The following is a 16,798-nucleotide window of genomic DNA, read 5'->3' on the forward strand; positions in this document are numbered from 1 at the left end:
TCTGTTTCTAACTGGGGTCAAAATTGTAAAATGGTCTTACGAATTAGCGATTTCGTTCCAATTCACATTCCAAGTAACATTCGGCATGCTAATTACGCTGCCGATTGCCAAATTGCATTATCTCTTATAGTTTCCGAGATATGGAATATCGACATCTAACAATATTGGCTCTGCTTCTAACTTGGGCCAGAATTGTAAAATGGTCTTACGAGATAACGATTTCGTTCCAATTCATATTCCAAGTAATATTCTTCATGCTAATTACGTTGCCGATTGCCAAATTGCATTATCTCTTATAGTTTCCGAGATATGGACTATCGACATCTGACAATATTGGCTCTGCTTCTAACTTGCGCCAGAATTGTAAAATGGCCTTATGAATTAGCGATTTGGCTCCAATTCACATTCCAAGTAATATTCGGCATGCTAATTACATTGCCGGTTGCCAAATTGCATTATCTCTTATAGTTTCCGAGATATGGGCAATCGAAATTTTACACCTTAGAGTCTGTTTCTAACTGGGGTCAAAATTGTAAAATGGTCTTATGAATTAGCGATTTCGCTCCAATTCACATTCCAAGTAATATTTGGCATGCTAATTACGTTGCCGATTGCCAAATTACATTATCTCTTATAGTTTCCGAGATATGGACTATCGACATCTGACAATATTGGCTCTGCATCTAAATTGGGCCAGAATTGTAAAATGGTCTTACGAATTAGCGATTTCGTTCCAATTCACATTCCAAGTAATATTCGGCATGCTAATTACGTTGCCGATTGCCAAATTGCATTATCTCCTATAGCTTCCGAGATATGGACAATCGAAATTTTACACCTTAGAGTCTGTTTCTAACTGGGGTCAAAATTGTAAAATGGTCTTACGAATTAGCGATTTCGTTCCAATTCACATTCCAAGTAATATTCGGCATGCTAATTACGTTGCCGATTGCCAAATTGCATTATCTCTTATAGTTTCCGAGATATGGACTATTGACATCTGACAATATTGGCTCTGCTTCTAACTTGGGCCAGAATTGTAAAATGGTCTTATGAATTAGCGATTTCGTTCCAATTCACATTCCAAGTAATATTCGGCATTCTAATTACGTTGCCGATTGCCAAATTGCATTATCTCCTATAGTTTCCGAGATATGGACAATCGAAATTTTACACCTTAGAGTCTGTTTCTAATTGGGGCCAAAATTGTAAAATGGTCTTACGAATTAGCGATTTCGTTCCAATTCACATTCCAAGTAATATTCGGCATGCTAATTACGTTGCCGATTGCCAAATTGCATTATCTCTTATAGTTTCCGAGATATGGACAATCGAAATTTTACACCTTAGAGTCTGTTTCTAACTGGGGTCAAAATTGTAAAATGGTCTTACGAATTAGCGATTTCGTTCCAATTCACATTCCAAGTAATATTCGGCATGCTAATTACGCTGCCGATTGCCAAATTGCATTATCTCTTATAGTTTCCGAGATATGGAATATCGACATCTAACAATATTGGCTCTGCTTCTAACTTGGGCCAGAATTGTAAAATGGTCTTACGAGATAACGATTTCGTTCCAATTCACATTCCAAGTAATATTCGGCATGCTAATTACGCTGCCGATTGCCAAATTGCATTATCTCTTATAGTTTCCGAGATATGGACTATCGACATCTAACAATATTGGCTCTGCCTCTAACTTGGGCCAGAATTGTAAAATGGTCTTATGAATTAGCGATTTCGTTCCAATTCACATTCCAAGTAATATTCGGCATGCTAATTACGTTGCCGATTGCCAAATTGCATTATCTCTTATAGTTTCCGAGATATGGACAATCGAAATTTTACACCTTAGAGACTGTTTCTAACTGGGGTCAAAATTGTAAAATGGCCTTACGAATTAGCGATTTCGTTCCAGTTCACATTGCAAGTAATATTCGGCATGCTAATTACGCTGCCGATTGCCAAATTGCATTATCTCTTATAGTTTACGAGATATGGACTATCAACATCTAACAATATTGGCTCAGCTTCTAACTTGGGCCAGAATTGTAAAATGGTCTTACGAATTAGCGATTTCGTTCCAATTCACATTCCAAGTAATATTCGGCATGCTAATTACGCTGCCGATTGCCAAATTGCATTATCTCTTATAGTTTCCGAGATATGGACTATGGACATCTAACAATATTGGCTCAGCTTCTAACTTGGGCCAGAATTGTAAAATGGTCTTACGTATTAGCGATTTCGTTCCAATTCACATTCCAAGTAATATTCGGCATGCTAATTACGTTGCCGATTGCCAAATTGCATTATCTCTTATAGTTTCCGAGATATGGACTATCGACATGTGACAATATTGGCTCTGCTTCTAACTTGGGCCAGAATTGTAAAATGGTCTTATAAATTAGCGATTTCGCTCCAATTCACATTCCAAGTAATATTCGGCATGCTAATTACGTTGCCGATTGCCAAGTTGCATTATCTCTTATAGTTTCCGAGATATGGACTATCGACATCTGACAATATTGGCTCTGCTTCTAACTTGCGCCAGAATTGTAAAATGGCCTTATGAATTAGCGATATGGCTCCAATTCACATTCCAAGTAATATTCGGCATGCTAATTACGTTGCCGATTGCCAAATTGCATTATCTCTTATAGTTTCCGAGATATGGGCAATCGAAATTTTACACCTTAGAGTCTGTTTCTAACAGGGGTCAAAATTGTAAAATGGTCTTATGAATTAGCGATTTCGCTCCAATTCACATTCCAAGTAATATTTGGCATGCTAATTACGTTGCCGATTGCCAAATTACATTATCTCTTATAGTTTCCGAGATATGGACTATCGACATCTGACAATATTGGCTCTGCATCTAAATTGGGCCAGAATGGTAAAATGGTCTTACGAATTAGCGATTTCGTTCCAATTCACATTCCAAGTAATATTCGGCATGCTAATTACGCTGCCGATTGCCAAATTGCATTATCTCCTATAGTTTCCGAGATATGGACAATCGAAATTTTACACCTTAGAGTCTGTTTCTAACTGGGGTCAAAATTGTAAAATGGTCTTACGAATTAGCGATTTCGTTCCAATTCACACTCCAAGTAATATTCGGCATGCTAATTACGTTGCCGATAGCCAAATTGCATTATCTCTTATAGTTTCCGAGATATGGACTATCGACATCTGACAATATTGGCTCTGCTTCTAACTTGCGCCAGAATTGTAAAATGGTCTTATGAATTAGCGATTTCGCTCCAATTCACATTCCAAGTAATATTCGGCATGCTAATTACGTTGCCGATTGCCAAATTGCATTATCTCTTATAGTTCCCGAGATATGGACAATCGAAATTTTACACCTTAGAGTGTGTTTCTAACTGGGGTCAAAATTGTAAAATGGTCTTACGAATTAGCGATTTCGTTCCAATTCACACTCCAAGTAATATTCGGCATGCTAATTACGTTGCCGATTGCCAAATTGCATTATCTCTTATAGTTTCCGAGATATGGACTATCGACATCTAACAATATTGGCTCTGCTTCTAACTTGGGCCAGAATTGTAAAATGGTCTTACGAATTAGCGATTTCGTTCCAATTCACATTCCAAGTAATATTCGGCATGCTAATTACGTTGCCGATTGCCAAATTTCATTATCTCTTATGGTTTCCGAGATATGGACTATCGACATCTGACAATATTGGCTCTGCTTCTAACTTGGGCCAGAATTGTAAAATGGTCTTATGAATTAGCGATTTCGCTCCAATTCACATTCCAAGTAATATTCGGCATGCTAATTACATTGCCGATTGCAAAATTGCATTATCTCTTATAGTTACCGAGATATGGACTATCGACATCTAACAATATTGGTTCTGCTTCTAACTTGGGCCAGAATTGTAAAATGGTCTTATGAATTAGCGATTTCGCTCCAATTCACATTCCAAGTAATATTCGGCATGCTAATTACGTTGCCGATTGCCAAATTGCATTATCTCTTATAGTTTCCGAGATATGGACAATCGAAATTTTACACCTTAGAGTCTGTTTCTAACTGGGGTCAAAATTGTAAAATGGTCTTACGAATTAGCGATTTCGTTCCAATTCACATTCCAAGTAATATTCGGCATGCTAATTTCGTTGCCGATTGCCAAATTGCATTATCTCTTATAGTTTCCGAGATATGGACAATCGAAATTTTACACCTTAGAGTCTGTTTCTAACTGGGGTCAAAATTGTAAAATGGTCTTACGAATTAGCGATTTCGTTCCAATTCACATTCCAAGTAATATTCGGCATGCTAATTACGCTGCCGATTGCCAAATTGCATTATCTCTTATAGCTTCCGAGATATGGACTATCGACATCTGACAATATTGGCTCTGCTTCTAACTTGGACCAGAATTGTAAAATGGTTTTATGAATTAGCGATTTCGTTCCAATTCACATTCCAAGTAATATTCGGCATGCTAATTACGCTGCCGATTGCCAAATTGCATTATCTCTTATAGTTTTCGAGATATGGACAATCGAAATTTTACACCTTAGAGTCTGTTTCTAACTGGGGTCAAAATTGTAAAATGGTCTTACGAATTAGCGATTTCGTTCCAATTCACATTCCAAGTAATATTCGGCATGCTAATTACGTTGCCGATTGCCAAATTGCATTATCTCTTATAGTTTCCGAGATATGGACTATCGACATCTGACAATATTGGCTCTGCTTCTAACTTGCGCCAGAATTGTAAAATGGTCTTATGAATTAGCGATTTGGCTCCAATTCACATTCTAAGTAATATTCGGCATGCTAATTACGCTGCCGATTGCCAAATTGCTTTATCTCTTATAGTTTCCGAGATATGGGCAATCGAAATTTTACACCTTAGAGTCTGTTTCTAAGTGGGGTCAAAATTGTAAAATGGTCTTATGAATTAGCGATTTCGTTCCAATTCACATTCCAAGTAATATTCGGCATGCTAATTACGTTGCCGATTGCCAAATTGCATTATCTCTTATAGTTTCCGAGATATGGACAATCGAAATTTTACACCTTAGAGTCTGTTTCTAACTAGTAAGTTTCCGAGATATGGACTATCGACATCTAACAATATTGGCTCTGCTTCTAACTTGGGCCCGAATTGTAAAATGGTCTTACGAATTAGCGATTTCGTTCCAATTCACGTTCCAATTAATATTCGGTATGCTAATTACAATGCCGATTGCCAAATTGCATTATCTCTTATAGTTTCCGAGATATGGACTATCGACATCTGACAATATTTGCTCTGCTTCTAACTTGGGCCAGAATTGTAAAATGGTCTTATGAATTAGCGATTTCGTTCCAATTCACATTCCAAGTAATATTCGGCATGCTAATTACGTTGCCGATTGCTAAATTGCATTATCTCCTTTAGTTTCCGAGATATGGACTATCGACATCTGACAATATTGGCTCTGCTTCTAACTTGGGCCAGAATTGTAAAATGGTTTTATGAATTAGCGATTTCGTTCCAATTCACATTCCAAGTAATATTCGGCATGCTAATTACGCTGCCGATTGCCAAATTGCATTATCTCTTATAGTTTCCGAGATATGGACAATCGAAATTTTACACCTTAGAGTCTGTTTCTAACTGGGGTCAAAATTGAAAAATTGTCTTACGGATTAGCGATTTCGTTCCAATTCACATTCCAAGTAATATTCGGCATGCTAATTACGCTGCCGATTGCCAAATTGCATTATCTCTTATAGTTTCCGAGATATGGAATATCGACATCTAACAATATTGGCTCTGCTTCTAACTTGGGTCAGAATTGTAAAATGGCCTTACGAGATAAAGATTTCGTTCCAATTCACATTCCAAGTAATATTCGGCATGCTAATTACGTTGCCGATTGCCAAATTGCATTATCTCTTATAGTTTCCGAGATATGGGCTATCGACATCTGACAATATTGGCTCTGCTTCTAACTTGGGCCAGAATTGTAAAATGGTCTTATAAATTAGCGATTTCGCTCCAATTCACATTCCAAGTAATATTCGGCATGCTAATTACGTTGCCGATTGCCAAATTGCATTATCTCTTATAGTTTCCGAGATATGGACTATCGACATCTGACAATATTGGCTCTGCTTCTAACTTGCGCCAGAATTGTAAAATGGTCTTATGAATTAGCGATTTGGCTCCAATTCACATTCTAAGTAATATTCGGCATGCTAATTACGCTGCCGATTGCCAAATTGCTTTATCTCTTATAGTTTCCGAGATATGGGCAATCGAAATTTTACACCTTAGAGTCTGTTTCTAACTGGGGTCAAAATTGTAAAATGGTCTTATGAATTAGCGATTTCGTTCCAATTCACATTCCAAGTAATATTCGGCATGCTAATTACGTTGCCGATTGATAAATTGCATTATCTCTTATAGTTTCCGAGATATGGACTATCGACATCTAACAATATTGGCTCAGCTTCTAACTTGGGCCAGAATTGTAAAATGGTCTTACGTATTAGCGATTTCGTTCCAATTCACATTCCAAGTAATATTCGGCATGCTAATTACGTTTCCGATTGCCAAATTGCATTATCTCTTATAGTTTCCGAGATATGGACTATCGACATCTGACAATATTGGCTCTGCTTCTAACTTGGGCCAGAATTGTAAAATGGTCTTATAAATTAGCGATTTCGCTCCAATTCACATTCCAAGTAATGTTCGGCATGCTTATTACGTTGCCGATTGCCAAATTGCATTATCTCTTATAGTTTCCGAGATATGGGCAATCGAAATTTTACACCTTAGAGTCTGTTTCTAACTGGGGTCAAAATTGTAAAATGGTCTTACGAATTAGCGATTTCGTTCCAATTCACACTCCAAGTAATATTCGGCATGCTAATTACGTTGCCGATAGCCAAATTGCATTATCTCTTATAGTTTCCGAGATATGGACTATCGACATCTGACAATATTGGCTCTGCTTCTAACTTGCGCCAGAATTGTAAAATGGTCTTATGAATTAGCGATTTCGCTCCAATTCACATTCCAAGTAATATTCGGCATGCTAATTACGTTGCCGATTGCCAAATTGCATTATCTCTTATAGTTCCCGAGATATGGACAATCGAAATTTTACACCTTAGAGTGTGTTTCTAACTGGGGTCAAAATTGTAAAATGGTCTTACGAATTAGCGATTTCGTTCCAATTCACACTCCAAGTAATATTCGGCATGCTAATTACGTTGCCGATTGCCAAATTGCATTATCTCTTATAGTTTCCGAGATATGGACTATCGACATCTAACAATATTGGCTCTGCTTCTAACTTGGGCCAGAATTGTAAAATGGTCTTACGAATTAGCGATTTCGTTCCAATTCACATTCCAAGTAATATTCGGCATGCCAATTACGTTGCCGATTGCCAAATTTCATTATCTCTTATGGTTTCCGAGATATGGACTATCGACATCTGACAATATTGGCTCTGCTTCTAACTTGGGCCAGAATTGTAAAATGGTCTTATGAATTAGCGATTTCGCTCCAATTCACATTCCAAGTAATATTCGGCATGCTAATTACGTTGCCGATTGCCAAATTGCATTATCTCTTATAGTTACCGAGATATGGACTATCGACATCTAACAATATTGGTTCTGCTTCTAACTTGGGCCAGAATTGTAAAATGGTCTTATGAATTAGCGATTTCGCTCCAATTCACATTCCAAGTAATATTCGGCATGCTAATTACGTTGCCGATTGCCAAATTGCATTATCTCTTATAGTTTCCGAGATATGGACAATCGAAATTTTACACCTTAGAGTCTGTTTCTAACTGGGGTCAAAATTGTAAAATGGTCTTACGAATTAGCGATTTCGTTCCAATTCACATTCCAAGTAATATTCGGCATGCTAATTACGCTGCCGATTGCCAAATTGCATTATCTCTTATAGCTTCCGAGATATGGACTATCGACATCTGACAATATTGGCTCTGCTTCTAACTTGGACCAGAATTGTAAAATGGTTTTATGAATTAGCGATTTCGTTCCAATTCACATTCCAAGTAATATTCGGCATGCTAATTACGCTGCCGATTGCCAAATTGCATTATCTCTTATAGTTTCCGAGATATGGACAATCGAAATTTTACACCTTAGAGTCTGTTTCTAACTGGGGTCAAAATTGTAAAATGGTCTTACGAATTAGCGATATCGTTCCAATTCACATTCCAAGTAATATTCGGCATGCTAATTACGCTGCCGATTGCCAAATTGCATTATCTCTTATAGTTTCCGAGATATGGAATATCGACATCTAACAATATTGGCTCTGCTTCTAACTTGGGTCAGAATTGTAAAATGGTCTTACGAGATAAAGATTTCGTTCCAATTCACATTCCAAGTAATATTCGGAATGCTAATTACGTTGCCGATTTTCAAATTGCATTATCTCTTATAGTTTCCGAGATATGGGCTATCGACATCTGACAATATTGGCTCTGCTTCTAACTTGGGCCAGAATTGTAAAATGGTCTTATAAATTAGCGATTTCGCTCCAATTCACATTCCAAGTAATATTCGGCATGCTAATTACGTTGCCGATTGCCAAATTGCATTATCTCTTATAGTTTCCGAGATATGGACTATCGACATCTGACAATATTGGCTCTGCTTCTAACTTGCGCCAGAATTGTAAAATGGTCTTATGAATTAGCGATTTGGCTCCAATTCACATTCTAAGTAATATTCGGCATGCTAATTACGCTGCCGATTGCCAAATTGCTTTATCTCTTATAGTTTCCGAGATATGGGCAATCGAAATTTTACACCTTAGAGTCTGTTTCTAACTGGGGCAAAATTGTAAAATGGTCTTATGAATTAGCGATTTCGTTCCAATTCACATTCCAAGTAATATTCGGCATGCTAATTACGTTGCCGATTGATAAATTGCATTATCTCTTATAGTTTCCGAGATATGGACAATCGAAATTTTACACCTTAGAGTCTGTTTCTAACTGGGGTCAAAATTGTAAAATGGTCTTACGAATTAGCGATTTCGTTCCAATTCACATTCCAAGTAATATTCGGCATGCTGATTACGCTGCCGATTGCCAAATTGCATTATCTCTTATAGTTTCCGAGATATGGACTATCGACATCTAACAATATTGGCTCAGCTTCTAACTTGGGCCAGAATTGTAAAATGGTCTTACGTATTAGCGATTTCGTTCCAATTCACATTCCAAGTAATATTCGGCATGCTAATTACGTTGCCGATTGCCAAATTGCATTATCTCTTATAGTTTCCGAGATATGGACTATCGACATCTGACAACATTGGCTCTGCTTCTAACTTGGGCCAGAATTGTAAAATGGTCTTATAAATTAGCGATTTCGCTCCAATTCACATTCCAAGTAATGTTCGGCATGCTTATTACGTTGCCGATTGCCAAATTGCATTATCTCTTATAGTTTCCGAGATATGGACTATCGACATCTGACAATATTGGCTCTGCTTCTAACTTGCGCCAGAATTGTAAAATGGCCTTATGAATTAGCGATATGGCTCCAATTCACATTCCAAGTAATATTCGGCATGCTAATTACGTTGCCGATTGCCAAATTGCATTATCTCTTATAGTTTCCGAGATATGGGCAATCGAAATTTTACACCTTAGATTCTGTTTCTAACTGGGGTCAAAATTGTAAAATAGTCTAATGAATTAGCGATTTCGCTCCAATTCACATTCCAAGTAATATTTGGCATGCTAATTACGTTGCCGATTGCCAAATTACATTATCTCTTATAGTTTCCGAGATATGGACTATCGACATCTGACAATATTGGCTCTGCATCTAAATTGGGCCAGAATGGTAAAATTGTCTTACGGATTAGCGATTTCGTTCCAATTCACATTCCAAGTAATATTCGGCATGCTAATTACGCTGCCGATTGCCAAATTGCATTATCTCTTATAGTTTCCGAGATATGGAATATCGACATCTAACAATATTGGCTCTGCTTCTAACTTGGGTCAGAATTGTAAAATGGCCTTACGAGATAAAGATTTCGTTCCAATTCACATTCCAAGTAATATTCGGCATGCTAATTACGTTGCCGATTGCCAAATTGCATTATCTCTTATAGTTTCCGAGATATGGGCTATCGACATCTGACAATATTGGCTCTGCTTCTAACTTGGGCCAGAATTGTAAAATGGTCTTATAAATTAGCGATTTCGCTCCAATTCACATTCCAAGTAATATTCGGCATGCTAATTACGTTGCCGATTGCCAAATTGCATTATCTCTTATAGTTTCCGAGATATGGACTATCGACATCTGACAATATTGGCTCTGCTTCTAACTTGCGCCAGAATTGTAAAATGGTCTTATGAATTAGCGATTTGGCTCCAATTCACATTCTAAGTAATATTCGGCATGCTAATTACGCTGCCGATTGCCAAATTGCTTTATCTCTTATAGTTTCCGAGATATGGGCAATCGAAATTTTACACCTTAGAGTCTGTTTCTAACTGGGGTCAAAATTGTAAAATGGTCTTATGAATTAGCGATTTCGTTCCAATTCACATTCCAAGTAATATTCGGCATGCTAATTACGTTGCCGATTGATAAATTGCATTATCTCTTATAGTTTCCGAGATATGGACTATCGACATCTAACAATATTGGCTCAGCTTCTAACTTGGGCCAGAATTGTAAAATGGTCTTACGTATTAGCGATTTCGTTCCAATTCACATTCCAAGTAATATTCGGCATGCTAATTACGTTTCCGATTGCCAAATTGCATTATCTCTTATAGTTTCCGAGATATGGACTATCGACATCTGACAATATTGGCTCTGCTTCTAACTTGGGCCAGAATTGTAAAATGGTCTTATAAATTAGCGATTTCGCTCCAATTCACATTCCAAGTAATGTTCGGCATGCTTATTACGTTGCCGATTGCCAAATTGCATTATCTCTTATAGTTTCCGAGATATGGGCAATCGAAATTTTACACCTTAGAGTCTGTTTCTAACTGGGGTCAAAATTGTAAAATGGTCTTACGAATTAGCGATTTCGTTCCAATTCACACTCCAAGTAATATTCGGCATGCTAATTACGTTGCCGATAGCCAAATTGCATTATCTCTTATAGTTTCCGAGATATGGACTATCGACATCTGACAATATTGGCTCTGCTTCTAACTTGCGCCAGAATTGTAAAATGGTCTTATGAATTAGCGATTTCGCTCCAATTCACATTCCAAGTAATATTCGGCATGCTAATTACGTTGCCGATTGCCAAATTGCATTATCTCTTATAGTTCCCGAGATATGGACAATCGAAATTTTACACCTTAGAGTGTGTTTCTAACTGGGGTCAAAATTGTAAAATGGTCTTACGAATTAGCGATTTCGTTCCAATTCACACTCCAAGTAATATTCGGCATGCTAATTACGTTGCCGATTGCCAAATTGCATTATCTCTTATAGTTTCCGAGATATGGACTATCGACATCTAACAATATTGGCTCTGCTTCTAACTTGGGCCAGAATTGTAAAATGGTCTTACGAATTAGCGATTTCGTTCCAATTCACATTCCAAGTAATATTCGGCATGCTAATTACGTTGCCGATTGCCAAATTTCATTATCTCTTATGGTTTCCGAGATATGGACTATCGACATCTGACAATATTGGCTCTGCTTCTAACTTGGGCCAGAATTGTAAAATGGTCTTATGAATTAGCGATTTCGCTCCAATTCACATTCCAAGTAATATTCGGCATGCTAATTACGTTGCCGATTGCCAAATTGCATTATCTCTTATAGTTACCGAGATATGGACTATCGACATCTAACAATATTGGTTCTGCTTCTAACTTGGGCCAGAATTGTAAAATGGTCTTATGAATTAGCGATTTCGCTCCAATTCACATTCCAAGTAATATTCGGCATGCTAATTACGTTGCCGATTGCCAAATTGCATTATCTCTTATAGTTTCCGAGATATGGACAATCGAAATTTTACACCTTAGAGTCTGTTTCTAACTGGGGTCAAAATTGTAAAATGGTCTTACGAATTAGCGATTTCGTTCCAATTCACATTCCAAGTAATATTCGGCATGCTAATTACGCTGCCGATTGCCAAATTGCATTATCTCTTATAGCTTCCGAGATATGGACTATCGACATCTGACAATATTGGCTCTGCTTCTAACTTGGACCAGAATTGTAAAATGGTTTTATGAATTAGCGATTTCGTTCCAATTCACATTCCAAGTAATATTCGGCATGCTAATTACGCTGCCGATTGCCAAATTGCATTATCTCTTATAGTTTCCGAGATATGGAATATCGACATCTAACAATATTGGCTCTGCTTCTAACTTGGGTCAGAATTGTAAAATGGTCTTACGAGATAAAGATTTCGTTCCAATTCACATTCCAAGTAATATTCGGAATGCTAATTACGTTGCCGATTGCCAAATTGCATTATCTCTTATAGTTTCCGAGATATGGGCTATCGACATCTGACAATATTGGCTCTGCTTCTAACTTGGGCCAGAATTGTAAAATGGTCTTATAAATTAGCGATTTCGCTCCAATTCACATTCCAAGTAATATTCGGCATGCTAATTACGTTGCCGATTGCCAAATTGCATTATCTCTTATAGTTTCCGAGATATGGACTATCGACATCTGACAATATTGGCTCTGCTTCTAACTTGCGCCAGAATTGTAAAATGGTCTTATGAATTAGCGATTTGGCTCCAATTCACATTCTAAGTAATATTCGGCATGCTAATTACGCTGCCGATTGCCAAATTGCTTTATCTCTTATAGTTTCCGAGATATGGGCAATCGAAATTTTACACCTTAGAGTCTGTTTCTAACTGGGGTCAAAATTGTAAAATGGTCTTATGAATTAGCGATTTCGTTCCAATTCACATTCCAAGTAATATTCGGCATGCTAATTACGTTGCCGATTGATAAATTGCATTATCTCTTATAGTTTCCGAGATATGGACAATCGAAATTTTACACCTTAGAGTCTGTTTCTAACTGGGGTCAAAATTGTAAAATGGTCTTACGAATTAGCGATTTCGTTCCAATTCACATTCCAAGTAATATTCGGCATGCTGATTACGCTGCCGATTGCCAAATTGCATTATCTCTTATAGTTTCCGAGATATGGACTATCGACATCTAACAATATTGGCTCAGCTTCTAACTTGGGCCAGAATTGTAAAATGGTCTTACGTATTAGCGATTTCGTTCCAATTCACATTCCAAGTAATATTCGGCATGCTAATTACGTTGCCGATTGCCAAATTGCATTATCTCTTATAGTTTCCGAGATATGGACTATCGACATCTGACAACATTGGCTCTGCTTCTAACTTGGGCCAGAATTGTAAAATGGTCTTATAAATTAGCGATTTCGCTCCAATTCACATTCCAAGTAATGTTCGGCATGCTTATTACGTTGCCGATTGCCAAATTGCATTATCTCTTATAGTTTCCGAGATATGGACTATCGACATCTGACAATATTGGCTCTGCTTCTAACTTGCGCCAGAATTGTAAAATGGCCTTATGAATTAGCGATATGGCTCCAATTCACATTCCAAGTAATATTCGGCATGCTAATTACGTTGCCGATTGCCAAATTGCATTATCTCTTATAGTTTCCGAGATATGGGCAATCGAAATTTTACACCTTAGAGTCTGTTTCTAACTGGGGTCAAAATTGTAAAATAGTCTAATGAATTAGCGATTTCGCTCCAATTCACATTCCAAGTAATATTTGGCATGCTAATTACGTTGCCGATTGCCAAATTACATTATCTCTTATAGTTTCCGAGATATGGACTATCGACATCTGACAATATTGGCTCTGCATCTAAATTGGGCCAGAATGGTAAAATTGTCTTACGAATTAGCGATTTCGTTCCAATTCACATTCCTAGTAATATTCGGCATGCTAATTACGCTGCCGATTGCCAAATTGCATTATCTCTTATAGTTTCCGAGATATGGACTATCGACATCTAACAATATTGGCTCTGCTTCTAACTTGGGCCAGAATTGTAAAATGGTCTTACGAATTAGCGATTTCGTTCCAATTCACATTCCAAGTAATATTCGATATGCTAATTACGTTGCCGATTGCCAAATTGCATTATCTCTTATAGTTTCCGAGATATGGACTATCGACATCTGACAATATTGGCTCTGCTTCTAACTTGGGCCAGAATTGTAAAATGGTCTTATGAATTAGCGATTTCGTTCCAATTCACATTCCAAGTAATATTCGGCATGCTAATTACGTTGCCGATTGCTAAATTGCATTATCTCCTTTAGTTTCCGAGATATGGACTATCGACATCTGACAATATTGGCTCTGCTTCTAACTTGGGCCAGAATTGTAAAATGGTCTTATGAATTAGCGATTTCGTTCCAATTCACATTCCAAGTAATATTCTTCATGCTAAATACGTTGCCGATTGCCAAATTGCATTATCTCTTATAGTTTCCGAGATATGGACTATCGACATCTGACAATATTGGCTCTGCTTCTAACTTGCGCCAGAATTGTAAAATGGTCTTATGAATTAGCGATTTCGCTCCAATTCACATTCCAAGTAATATTCGGCATGCTAATTACGTTGCCGATTGCCAAATTGCATTATCTCTTATAGTTCCCGAGATATGGACAATCGAAATTTTGCACCTTAGAGTGTGTTTCTAACTGGGGTCAAAATTGTAAAATGGTCTTACGAATTAGCGATTTCGCTCCAATTCACATTCCAAGTAATATTCGGCATGCTAATTACGCTGCCGATTGCCAAATTGCATTATCTCTTATAGTTTCCGATATATGGACTATCGACATCTAACAATATTGGCTCTGCTTCTAACTTGGGCCAGAATTGTAAAATGGTCTTACGAATTAGCGATTTCGTTCCAATTCACATTCCAAGTAATATTCGGCATGCTAATTACGTTGCCGTTTGCCAAATTTCATTATCTCTTATGGTTTCCGAGATATGGACTATCGACATCTGACAATATTGGCTCTGCTTCTAACTTGGGCCAGAATTGTAAAATGGTCTTATGAATTAGCGATTTCGCTCCAATTCACATTCCAAGTAATATTCGGCATGCTAATTACGTTGCCGATTGCCAAATTGCATTATCTCTTATAGTTACCGAGATATGGACTATCGACATCTAACAATATTGGTTCTGCTTCTAACTTGGGCCAGAATTGTAAAATGGTCTTATGAATTAGCGATTTCGCTCCAATTCACATTCCAAGTAATATTCGGCATGCTAATTACGTTGCCGATTGCCAAATTGCATTATCTCTTATAGTTTCCGAGATATGGACAATCGAAATTTTACACCTTAGAGTCTGTTTCTAACTGGGGTCAAAATTGTAAAATGGTCTTACGAATTAGCGATTTCGTTCCAATTCACATTCCAAGTAATATTCGGCATGCTAATTACGTTGCCGATTGCCAAATTGCATTATCTCTTATAGTTTCCGAGATATGGACAATCGAAATTTTACACCTTAGAGTCTGTTTCTAACTGGGGTCAAAATTGTAAAATGGTCTTACGAATTAGCGATTTCGTTCCAATTCACATTCCAAGTAATATTCGGCATGCTAATTACGCTGCCGATTGCCAAATTGCATTATCTCTTATAGCTTCCGAGATATGGACTATCGACATCTGACAATATTGGCTCTGCTTCTAACTTGGACCAGAATTGTAAAATGGTTTTATGAATTAGCGATTTCGTTCCAATTCACATTCCAAGTAATATTCGGCATGCTAATTACGCTGCCGATTGCCAAATTGCATTATCTCTTATAGTTTCCGAGATATGGACAATCGAAATTTTACACCTTAGAGTCTGTTTCTAACTGGGGTCAAAATTGTAAAATGGTCTTACGAATTAGCGATTTCGTTCCAATTCACATTCCAAGTAATATTCGGCATGCTAATTACGTTGCCGATTGCCAAATTGCATTATCTCTTATAGTTTCCGAGATATGGACTATCGACATCTGACAATATTGGCTCTGCTTCTAACTTGCGCCAGAATTGTAAAATGGTCTTATGAATTAGCGATTTGGCTCCAATTCACATTCTAAGTAATATTCGGCATGCTAATTACGCTGCCGATTGCCAAATTGCTTTATCTCTTATAGTTTCCGAGATATGGGCAATCGAAATTTTACACCTTAGAGTCTGTTTCTAAGTGGGGTCAAAATTGTAAAATGGTCTTATGAATTAGCGATTTCGTTCCAATTCACATTCCAAGTAATATTCGGCATGCTAATTACGTTGCCGATTGCCAAATTGCATTATCTCTTATAGTTTCCGAGATATGGACAATCGAAATTTTACACCTTAGAGTCTGTTTCTAACTACTAAGTTTCCGAGATATGGACTATCGACATCTAACAATATTGGCTCTGCTTCTAACTTGGGCCAGAATTGTAAAATGGTCTTACGAATTAGCGATTTCGTTCCAATTCACGTTCCAATTAATATTCGGTATGCTAATTACAATGCCGATTGCCAAATTGCATTATCTCTTATAGTTTCCGAGATATGGACTATCGACATCTGACAATATTTGCTCTGCTTCTAACTTGGGCCAGAATTGTAAAATGGTCTTATGAATTAGCGATTTCGTTCCAATTCACATTCCAAGTAATATTCGGCATGCTAATTACGTTGCCGATTGCTAAATTGCATTAT

Source organism: Rhynchophorus ferrugineus, unplaced genomic scaffold, assembly GCF_030347505.1.
Source record: "Rhynchophorus ferrugineus isolate W39M unplaced genomic scaffold, kcgeb_rfMv2 rfM3, whole genome shotgun sequence".
In the NCBI taxonomy this organism is placed as follows: Eukaryota; Metazoa; Arthropoda; class Insecta; order Coleoptera; family Curculionidae; genus Rhynchophorus; species Rhynchophorus ferrugineus.